Consider the following 9,648-nt stretch of genomic DNA (forward strand, 5'->3'; position numbering starts at 1 on the left):
TCTTCGTAACGGGCGGCAGCCTGCGCAACCTAGCCTAACATTTCGTCATACATTCTTTCTTAAAATTTGTATAACTTTTGTTCGAACACAACTCTCCTTACCTTTAAAGTGTTCCCATTGCTTATTGTCATCTTTATTTTCACCTCTCCCTAGATCTTTTCCACCAATCTTCCACTCTTCTCTTAATACCACAATAGACCCTTTGCAAAACGTACAGCGCCACGGCGGCGGGGAATTTTGGGAACCCTCGGTACAGATCACGCGCGTTCTTGTTGCGCCTCCATGACTGCGCGCGCGTCCCGGCAGCTACCGCCAGCAGCGCTATTTGAGACACACGATATTTAGTTCCAGAGTGCCCTTTGTTTAGCTCCCGTTTCCCCTTCTTTATTACAACATCTTAAGGTTCTAGCTTTTAGATACTTTCTTCCCTCGATTAACCATACTCCCAGATATTTGTACTTTTCTACGTGTTCTATCATGCACAGTGTCTTGCATCTCTATATGGTTCCCCCTTCGCGTCGTTATGAACTAGTATCCCAAACTTGTCCCTGCTGAAGTTTAGGCCTAAAGTGTAGTGTCCCCTTCCTCGCCACAAATTCTAATTAGTGCCTGCATTGTCCTACAAGTGCAATGTCATCTGCATACATCGGCCCTGGTAAAACTTGATTTATCCCCCCCCCCCCCCCCCCCCCCCCCCGGTTCTGTGGGGGAAAAAAAGGAGTACGTGCTATGTTTTGGTTGTATGTCAATTTCCGTTCAAGGAGCCATAGCAGAACAAGCACAACAGCTCGAGTATTCGCCGACGTATTTGGCACCAAGGGGAAGGCCTGGATTGTCACTCTTGAGGGGTATAAATGACTCACCGGAGGCATCCATCTTACCGAAGCTCATTTTAGCGAATGCTGGTTTAGAGACCCCTCTTTATAAAATACAGTTTAGAGAAGATGGCGATGAGCGTCCTTTTAGCGAATTCGGCCGCCGCGACGCGGCGTGTACGGGCGGGTCACGTGGATTAACATTTTTGTAAATTTTTACACCGCGTCTCCTTTTCGATAGACAGCGTTCTCTAAACTAAGGCTCTGCTTTCTCAAAACCGAGCTTCGATAAAACGTGCCCGTTCAAACGCGTTGCGATAAAATGTCGTTCGATTAACCGTAGTGATTAACGTGCATCACAGTGAATCACGAAAAAAAAAAAAGGCGTTTACAACTCCCTGTAATGCCGAATTAGAGCGCAGCTCTTGAAGAGGAGGAGGGAAGGGTCGTGAGGAGAGGGTATACCTCTCCCCACCTCCTCATCCTGTCTGCTACTCCTCCCTCCGAGCGGCGTCGCCGTCGCCTCACGAGGGTCACGTGACCTCACTGGGGTAACGCGACCCCCGTGGCGTCACGTGACCCCTGTGAGGTCACGTGACGGTGACGTTAGTGACGTCACCAGTGGCGTCACGTGTGACGTCATCAATGACGTTATAATGATACCGTCATCGTCACTGATGATGTCATCAGTGACGTCACGCGTCCCATAATGCACCGCGCGGTTACGCCGACGGCGACGCCGCTCAAGGCGGAAACGGGCGGAAATGGTGGTCACCCTAAGTAAAGCTGCGCTCTACTTAGGGTGACCACCTTCCCGCTAGCGAAATGCGGGACACGCTGATCGGGGGGGGGGGGGGGGGGGGGGGGAGGGAGAGGGGGGTTTGTAAGAGAAGAACGGCATTATATTTCGACTGTGGCAACTGCAAAAAAGAACTTAGTGCGCAGTCGGGCTGATGGAAGTTTACCATGCTGCCTTTTAACCCGAGACTGGGGCAGGAGGAGGAAAATTGTTTTTCCGCCTTCTGCCCCATAAGTCTCTGGTTAAAAAACATAATGAAAAAAATAACTATTCGACGAAATTTATCAACACACGCCACGAAATGTGGCTCTGCGAACATATTTGATATCATGTCTTGTCCGAAAGCATATCATACATACAGCTGCAAATTTTATTGCGGCAACTAAGCTCGAATAATTTTCACTCCAAGTGATATTGTCTGAGTTCAAAACATAAAACCGACTGCAACCGAACTCAATGCATCAAAATGATAGAAGACGCAGTAAATTTTTTACGGCTTCTTGTTTGCTTGTGACTCGTATTTTTACCAACATGCTCCTACACAAATTTCGAATCTTACGTTGTTGTTTTTAACCGTTGGGAGTTACAGTCTTCTTGCCTCGTGTAATCGTCTTACAAAAAAAAAAAAAAAAAGAAAATAAGAAACTTTTTACAGGCAATTTTTTTGCATTGGCGCAGCATGATTTGAAAATAATTAAAATAATTCATTTTCAACTTTTGGTAAGCAATTTTCTCTTGCAATATTTTGCCACCAAGGGAAGAGAGGCACAACGGAGCATGCCCGTCAGATCTCCTGCGAGAACGACGGTAACTTCCCCCAATGCTTGAATAGAAAATGGTGTACCATCGCGGTTCAAACGCTCAACAGCGATCTCTGCGCTTTTCCGTGCCCCGTTGCTTGGCAGCGCCATAAGCTGCGTAGTGAGTTTTACGACAGTGTGAAATGCGGGACATTTTGAAGATTTTGATATTTCTTGCGGGACGCGGGACACGAGCCTTCAATGCGGGACAGTCCCGCGAATCGCGGGACGGGTGGTCCCCCTAGCTCTACTTCATGGTCATTTTCGGTACAGTAGCTGGTGTCTTCCCCGGGCAGCGTTGCTTCTGTCACATGCTTTGCAAGGTGTGCAGGCAGGCGATTGATTTGTCGATATGTTGTGAGACTAATACCGTTCTTTTCTGCAACGCTTGCGCATTGACTCCGAATGCTTGCGAAACCCTCTGCCGTCCTCAGTTTGCTGAACCGCTCACATACTCCAGTGATCATCATAGATGCTTGAGTAAGTTCGCATGTCTTGTTTTGTAGATAGTCTGATATAATCTGCAGCTCGCCCAAGACTTGGCTGAAGATGACTTGGCTGAATGTGCAACAAACGTTAAGTCCATCTGGTGCAAAATGTGCGGACAACGGCTTTGTATGCATTTACTTGGCAAGTCCACTTAGTCTCGCTGATTCCTTTAAGTTCAATAGTCGTGCCGTATACCTGCTTCTGGACTGCGAGAAACATTACATGTGTTGCAGATCCACCCAAGAAAACATACAGTGTCTCCATTGGGGTGAAAAATGTTCTCACAAAGCCTAAAGCTTTGCAGGCGTCGACAATGACTAAATTCAGCCGATGGTTGAGGCAGTGCACGGGCGTACACGGCTTGAGGCACATCTTTCTTCAGGGGGGCTTGAACTCCGTTGCTCTTGCCGCTCATGACGCTGGCACCGTCATACGTTTGTCAATGCCGTTCTCGACAAGGATTCTACACCTTGACACTGCAGCCTTTCCTTTCCGTAGCTATAGAGAGAGGCTGCGTCCAGCATCTTCGAGCTCTTGAACCTAAGAAACCTCTCGTAGATGGACCCGTTGAGGAAGTACCGTACTACGATGAAGAGCTGCTCTGTTTCGCTGACATCGCGGGACTCGTCAACCATTAATGGGAAGCATTGGGCACTGCCCACTTCCTTCTTAAAATGGCGCAAAATCAGGTCTGAAATGTCAGAAAATATCTCGACCTGAATCGAGTGGTGCATATATTTCGCATTGGCAGGGCCACTCTCCAATTTCTTTTAGCACAATGACATAACTTTTCGCAACAAGCTGAAGCAGCTCGAGAAAGTTTCCCGTATTGTCGCTCAAAAATGACTCGTCGTCTGCTCTCTGGGCTATTCCCTTTATCTCAGTAAATCGAAGCACGAAAGAACTTTCGAGCAAAATCAGCGAGAAGAGCAATGTGTGGAAAACATTAGCTATGGTGGTGGATGCAGCATCGTCGGGACCACAAGGATTCGTCTAATGCAATGCGTGCAAAGGATTTCTGTTGACAGCGGTGGCAAGACCGGCACATCGCACCCAAGTCGGCTCCGGTGCAAACCCGTCCAGCCTACAGCACCATCACCACCTTCCTCTAGGTAAAGGGATCCCACCTATCCTCATAAAACCGAAGCGAAGTAATCACGGCATGTGTTTGCATGTGCGCCGAAGACCTATACGTCCTTTTAACACAGCAAGTGACACCGGCTTTCGAAAAATGTGTAACGCACTAATCAAAATTGGCGCCCATTTCGGGAATATTGACGGTGCGACTATCCTCCCTGACGCTACAACGATTTCAAGGCATGCGGCCGAAGTCGCAGACAATCTCCAAGACGTAGTGAGGTCGGAATTGGAACTTGGAATGGAAGAGAGCAGATCTGCAGCAACCACTGACATGTGGACTGAGGACTTCAGGAAAGTTGCTTACACCACGCTGGCAATTCCCTTCATCGATAATAATTTGAACATTCAGAGCAAGGTCATGTTCGACTTGTGACTTTCCTAACAAAAGGACCGGCGAAAACATCAGGAGAGAACTGCAGCGCAGATTCCTAAAGTGAAAAACATCACGTTCGTGAGAGACCAAGACGCCAACATTGTTACACTACAGTCGTTCACACGACTAAGCTGCGCAGCTCACTTGTTGAACACTGTAATTCGCCACGTGTTCAACTCGAAGTTCATTGTGAATGAAGGGCCAAACCTGAAGAATTTGATCAAAAGAACAAAGGCTGTCTTACCTTCTTGAAGCAAGCGGGCCTTCTGAATCGCCTGCAAAAGGCCGTCAATCAAAACGTTGAGACGAATTCGAAACTAGCTATTCTGAAATCGGTCCATGACCAGTACGAGAAGATTGAAGCAGTGCTGGACGAACGAGGTAGCATCCTGATGGAAGGAATCAGTAAAATATATATGAAGCTGCTAATCGATTCTCTTCAGCCATTCAAGGATGCCAGCGATGTGATGGACAGGGAGGCGGTTCCAACATCGCCGTTGTTCATATTGCGCTTGTGTGCAAGCTGGAAAGGCACTCGAGCGCATAATGACACCGTGACGATGAGCTCACGGATTAAGAAGCGAGTGGCAGAATTTCTTACAGCCCACGACATTCACATGATTTCTACATTTATTTGACCACCGTTTCGTCAGCTTCGCATGCTTTCTGGCAGTGACCGTTGTAAAGTCCTCGAGAACTTTAGGCAGCGATTGAAATCAGATTCTGCTTGCGTGAGCCGACATTTAGAGCTCACAGGACCTCAAGAGCGAAGCGAGTAAAGACGACGTCTGACCACTTTCTTGAATGGGAAGATGTGCGACCATCAACTAACAATTACTGAAAGATCCGATGAGCTTCTGCGATATTTAAAAGCAGACTTTCTAAACGTCAGTGAGAGCGAACTTTTGCCTTTTTGGAAGTGCCATCAGAGTGAGGTACCTCGACTCGCCAAGTAGCTACTTTGTGTGCCCGCCACGAGTGCTTCCAGTGAGAGGAACTTCAGTGTTGCTGGCTATCTCATCCAGGAAAGAAGAACCAATCTAAAGCCAGATATGGTAAATAATCTTATATTTTTGCACAAGAACCTCTAAGAACCCTCACTCTCTTTTGTACTATTATGGAGGTAGCCGAGTCTTTGAAAATATTTTGTTTGTTCCATAGGAGTATATTTTTATTTTAAAGCCCTGTTTTGTTTGAAAGTGTCCGGGTACCGATGTCGCCGAGGGTTTTACCACCGACCAGTTGAGCGCATTCTTGTATTGTTATTTAATTTGTCGTATTAAAAGTGTCTCTCATTTCCTTCGTCAACGGAGTTTCGCCATACATTTTTGATGACTTCACATGTGCTTATTTTTCTCAATAACTACACGACTTAGCATACTTTTAGGTGGACTTCTTGTATCCATATTCGTTCAATATTACACTTCGTTTCGCGAAAAGGGGAGTTTACTTTTTTTATAATATAATTTATTTGAATTCAAAAGACACGTCAAGGAGTGTTTTTCATGTGTTTTTTTAGTGCGCTTATATTTTACGGTAAACATTTATTGCCTATTAAGTTGTAACGTAAATATATCTGTGACGATAAAGAATGATGCCGACTTTCGAGTACACTGTAATAAATATGTGCACTAGTGGCAGGCGAGCCTGCCATTCTGCGTAAAACTCGGCTTGATACTGGCGAAAATAACACGGACCTGAGCGAGCCCGTGTAAGTTAAAGTGTCGGGCCGGGCCGGGCCGGCTGAGGCCCGGGTCAAAGTAAAAGCGGGCGGGGCCGGTCCGGGCTTTTAAACATCGGCCCGTGCAGGCCTCTACTGTACAGTGCGCCCGGCGGGAGAGGCAGAATCTCGGATTGGGATACCGTGAAAGGAAATTCGGCGGTAAAATGTGGCTACGAGTGCCGCGACCACTACGTATATTCACACGGTGCAAAACCTGCCAGGCATCAGCTGAAAAGCCCGAATAAAGCCTTTAAGTTCCCTGGCGTTCCATGTAGATCAGCCTCGCCCACGCTCTTGCACATCCATATCAGAAACGACGACGCAGTTAAAGTCTAAAAGAAAAATAAACGGCTGCCGTTTGAAAAAAAAAAAAAAAAAAAAAAAAGGCGTCCGACGCAAGAAAGAAAGACAGAATTGGAAAACGCCGGTTGTGCTGGCGCATACACATTAATCGCGCGATTTCGAGCCTAAATTGCAGTTTTTTTTACGAACACCTTTGACGTACCTGATCATGCATGGTCGGCGGCGAAATAACTGAACACTCTGTACAGGGAAGACTACCATCGTCTACGGCCGTACCCGATGACACTAGTTTCCAGAAAAAAAAAAAAAAAAAAAAAAAAACGATGGAAAGGCTCTATTACATGAGTGTGAAGAAGCAGGTTGACAGCTAGATTAGCAACGTGCTAAATCGGGAAAACAGATGAACTCGCGAGGTTACCTATACTAACTGTTTTGTTTTCGTGAACAGCCAGCTTTTAGTTAATTTCGCGGACTAATGAAGTCTCGTACAGTGACGCAGATAATTTATAAGAACTAATAATATTGTTTCGCCCTTTTTTTTAATTAAGTACTCGAGAAATATTTTGACACTGCGACCAAGGCAGTGTAGGAAATTTCTTTAATTATCAGCCCTGCTAAATTACTCGTAGTAGCATTTCACAATATTGACCTAGGAAATAAACTATTTTTATATGGGCACTTGCTTAAGACGTACACAAGCTAGGATATAGGTGACAGGCCCGTCAAATTATGTCTGTCATTTGTGTTCTGTAAAATTTACCAAATAAAATTAAAAGGCGCAGAAGTACTTCGGAAAGTTTGACTGAAGTCTAACACTAGGCGCCACTTCATTCACCTGCGCAAACATACCTTTATTTGTTTGAACAGATGCGCTTTGTAAATTTCGGCGTCGCAAGTCTCTAAAAGTAGGTAAAGACCTCTATTCGCCATAGGCAACGCTGAACTCAAGTAATTTTAATACAAGCGTCATTTTTTCCCGTCAAAAATTGTTGATTTTAGGTACCGGCGAGAGTTAGAACAGCGTATGCAAAATGTTTGCGCACACAAGAAAAAAACGAACAAAAAACGTCGTCATTATTGCGCATGCGCCGAGCCCAAACCGTGTTTTGGATTGGCGCATAAGACACTTTTTTTGCGTATTCAAAGATTTTGCGTACGCTATTTTAAAACTCGGTACTCCTAAGTTGCTTCAGTTTCTTACGCGGGAAGTCGCAACCTATGTGTTAAAACAAACTAAGGGAATTCAATTGGTTATCTAAATACAATCAATAAATCACTTGAAATGCTGTCGAAATAGGATCGAGAACGCTACACAGTTTCTTAATTCATAAGAAAACCGACCAACCGAAAGGCCACGGTCCCACTGAATGTGGCAGTTTAGGTACTTTTTGGCACGTCATTACTCATCTCCTTTTAAATGCTGTTTTGTGGGATTGGTGTCATTCGAAAGGCAATGCAATCCTCTTTCATTTGATATTATGCATGTCTTGGTTTTTACTGTTCATGCGCATTTGTAGCGTTGCGAATATGATGGCGCGGACCCTCACTTGCTCCGCTAGTTCATGTTTTATGAACGATCCATTAGAGATAACACGGTTCCAATATAGCAGTTTCGTAAAGATGATGTCGGAGCAGAATGTAACGATACACTTTTTTGGTATTTGCTCTACTTTGTTTTTTTTCATCCCTCCGAATATTGCCCTACAATTGACATTTTTCAGCACAAATATGTTTTTAATGACACTCGCTAGGGCAATGAAATCAGCTACAAATGTAGTGCTTATAATTGGTAATATGCAGAAAAAAATTTAATGTTGTGTAAAATTTTATTTGTTTAGATATTTTATATCAAATGTAGCACTTTTTTGTGATTCGAGTCATGGTACTTCAAATGCCGCTGAGGAAATAATGAAACTATGATAAAATATTTTATAACAATCAGAGCTACAATGGTTGCCCAAGAGGTGGACGATGGCTTTTTTTCATTCTCAAAGTCATAACGCTCCAGGAGCGTTTCAAACTTACCTGTTTTGACGCATATCTTTTTTGGACATCAAACAGATTTATTGACATCTAATAATATTTATTGTTTGAAATAGATATACATTGCGATGTATTAAATTTTCACAATAATCTTGCTTTGATTTCTTAATAGGTGTAGAGCTTAGCTAATTTTAAAAAACAATTAAAAACTGTTTGGGTGTTTTGTTGCGCTATCTGGCGGATGGCAGACAAACTGCTGATTTCTAATGTTCAAAAAATTTCCGAGGGCGGCGTTGGCGTCTGTATCATCATCAATCTCCGTGACTTTTTACCCTCACATTTAAAAAATATATTGGAATATTTACTATCGATAACTGAATGGTTTAAGTACTGTGTCAGGCTAATAAATCTAAGACAAATAATTACACAAGCGTAGCGTGATGTAATGTGTTCATTATTCGATATGATTGAAATCAATAAACAATGAAGACGAAGAGGAAAATAATACACCCGAGTTCACTTTATGCCTAGAGTCACTAAATGAACTTTAAAGTATCGGCACTCCGTTCCCCAAAATTGTTTTGGGCGCCTCCATTTTGGGTCTTGCTCAGAGCAAACGCAACTGCCGATCATCGTGATCCAAAAGTACGACTTCCTCAGCATTAGATGCGGTGCTAGGAAGCTGATGCAATATTGCAATGCTCTGTCGCGGGTTGTTTAAACATTTGTGAGGGACGGAAAAGCGTTTCCTGTGATTTTAGATAAAGCTTCATATAACTGGCAACCATGATTTTTTTACCACAATGTGGCCAATTGTCGTTACTCTGAACCGTAGCTAATTTACTGGCACAAGCGGGAACAATGAAGAGGCAGGTGTCAAAAGGCTTGCGCCATGGCTCCTCCAGGTATTACAAGCCTCTTGAACAAGAGCATGAATAGTGTCATTAAATAAGCTACGCTTCAGAGTAGCGACACTTGGCCTTATTGTGGCTTAAAATCATGGTTGCCACTTATTTGAAGCTTTATCTGAAATCACAAGAAACGCTTTTCCATCCTCCACTTTAAACAGTTTGCGACAAAGCAGAGCAACATTACATGAGCTTGCTAACACCGAATTTAATGCTGAGAATGTCGCACTTTTGAATCATGACGATCGGCAGTTGCGCCTGCTCTGCACACGTACCAAAATGGCGGCGTTCACAACACTGTCGGGGAAGAGAGTG

The sequence above is a fragment of the Ixodes scapularis genome, unplaced genomic scaffold, assembly GCF_016920785.2.
Source record: "Ixodes scapularis isolate PalLabHiFi unplaced genomic scaffold, ASM1692078v2 PGA_scaffold3__209_contigs__length_174095766, whole genome shotgun sequence".
Classification (NCBI taxonomy): Eukaryota; Metazoa; Arthropoda; class Arachnida; order Ixodida; family Ixodidae; genus Ixodes; species Ixodes scapularis.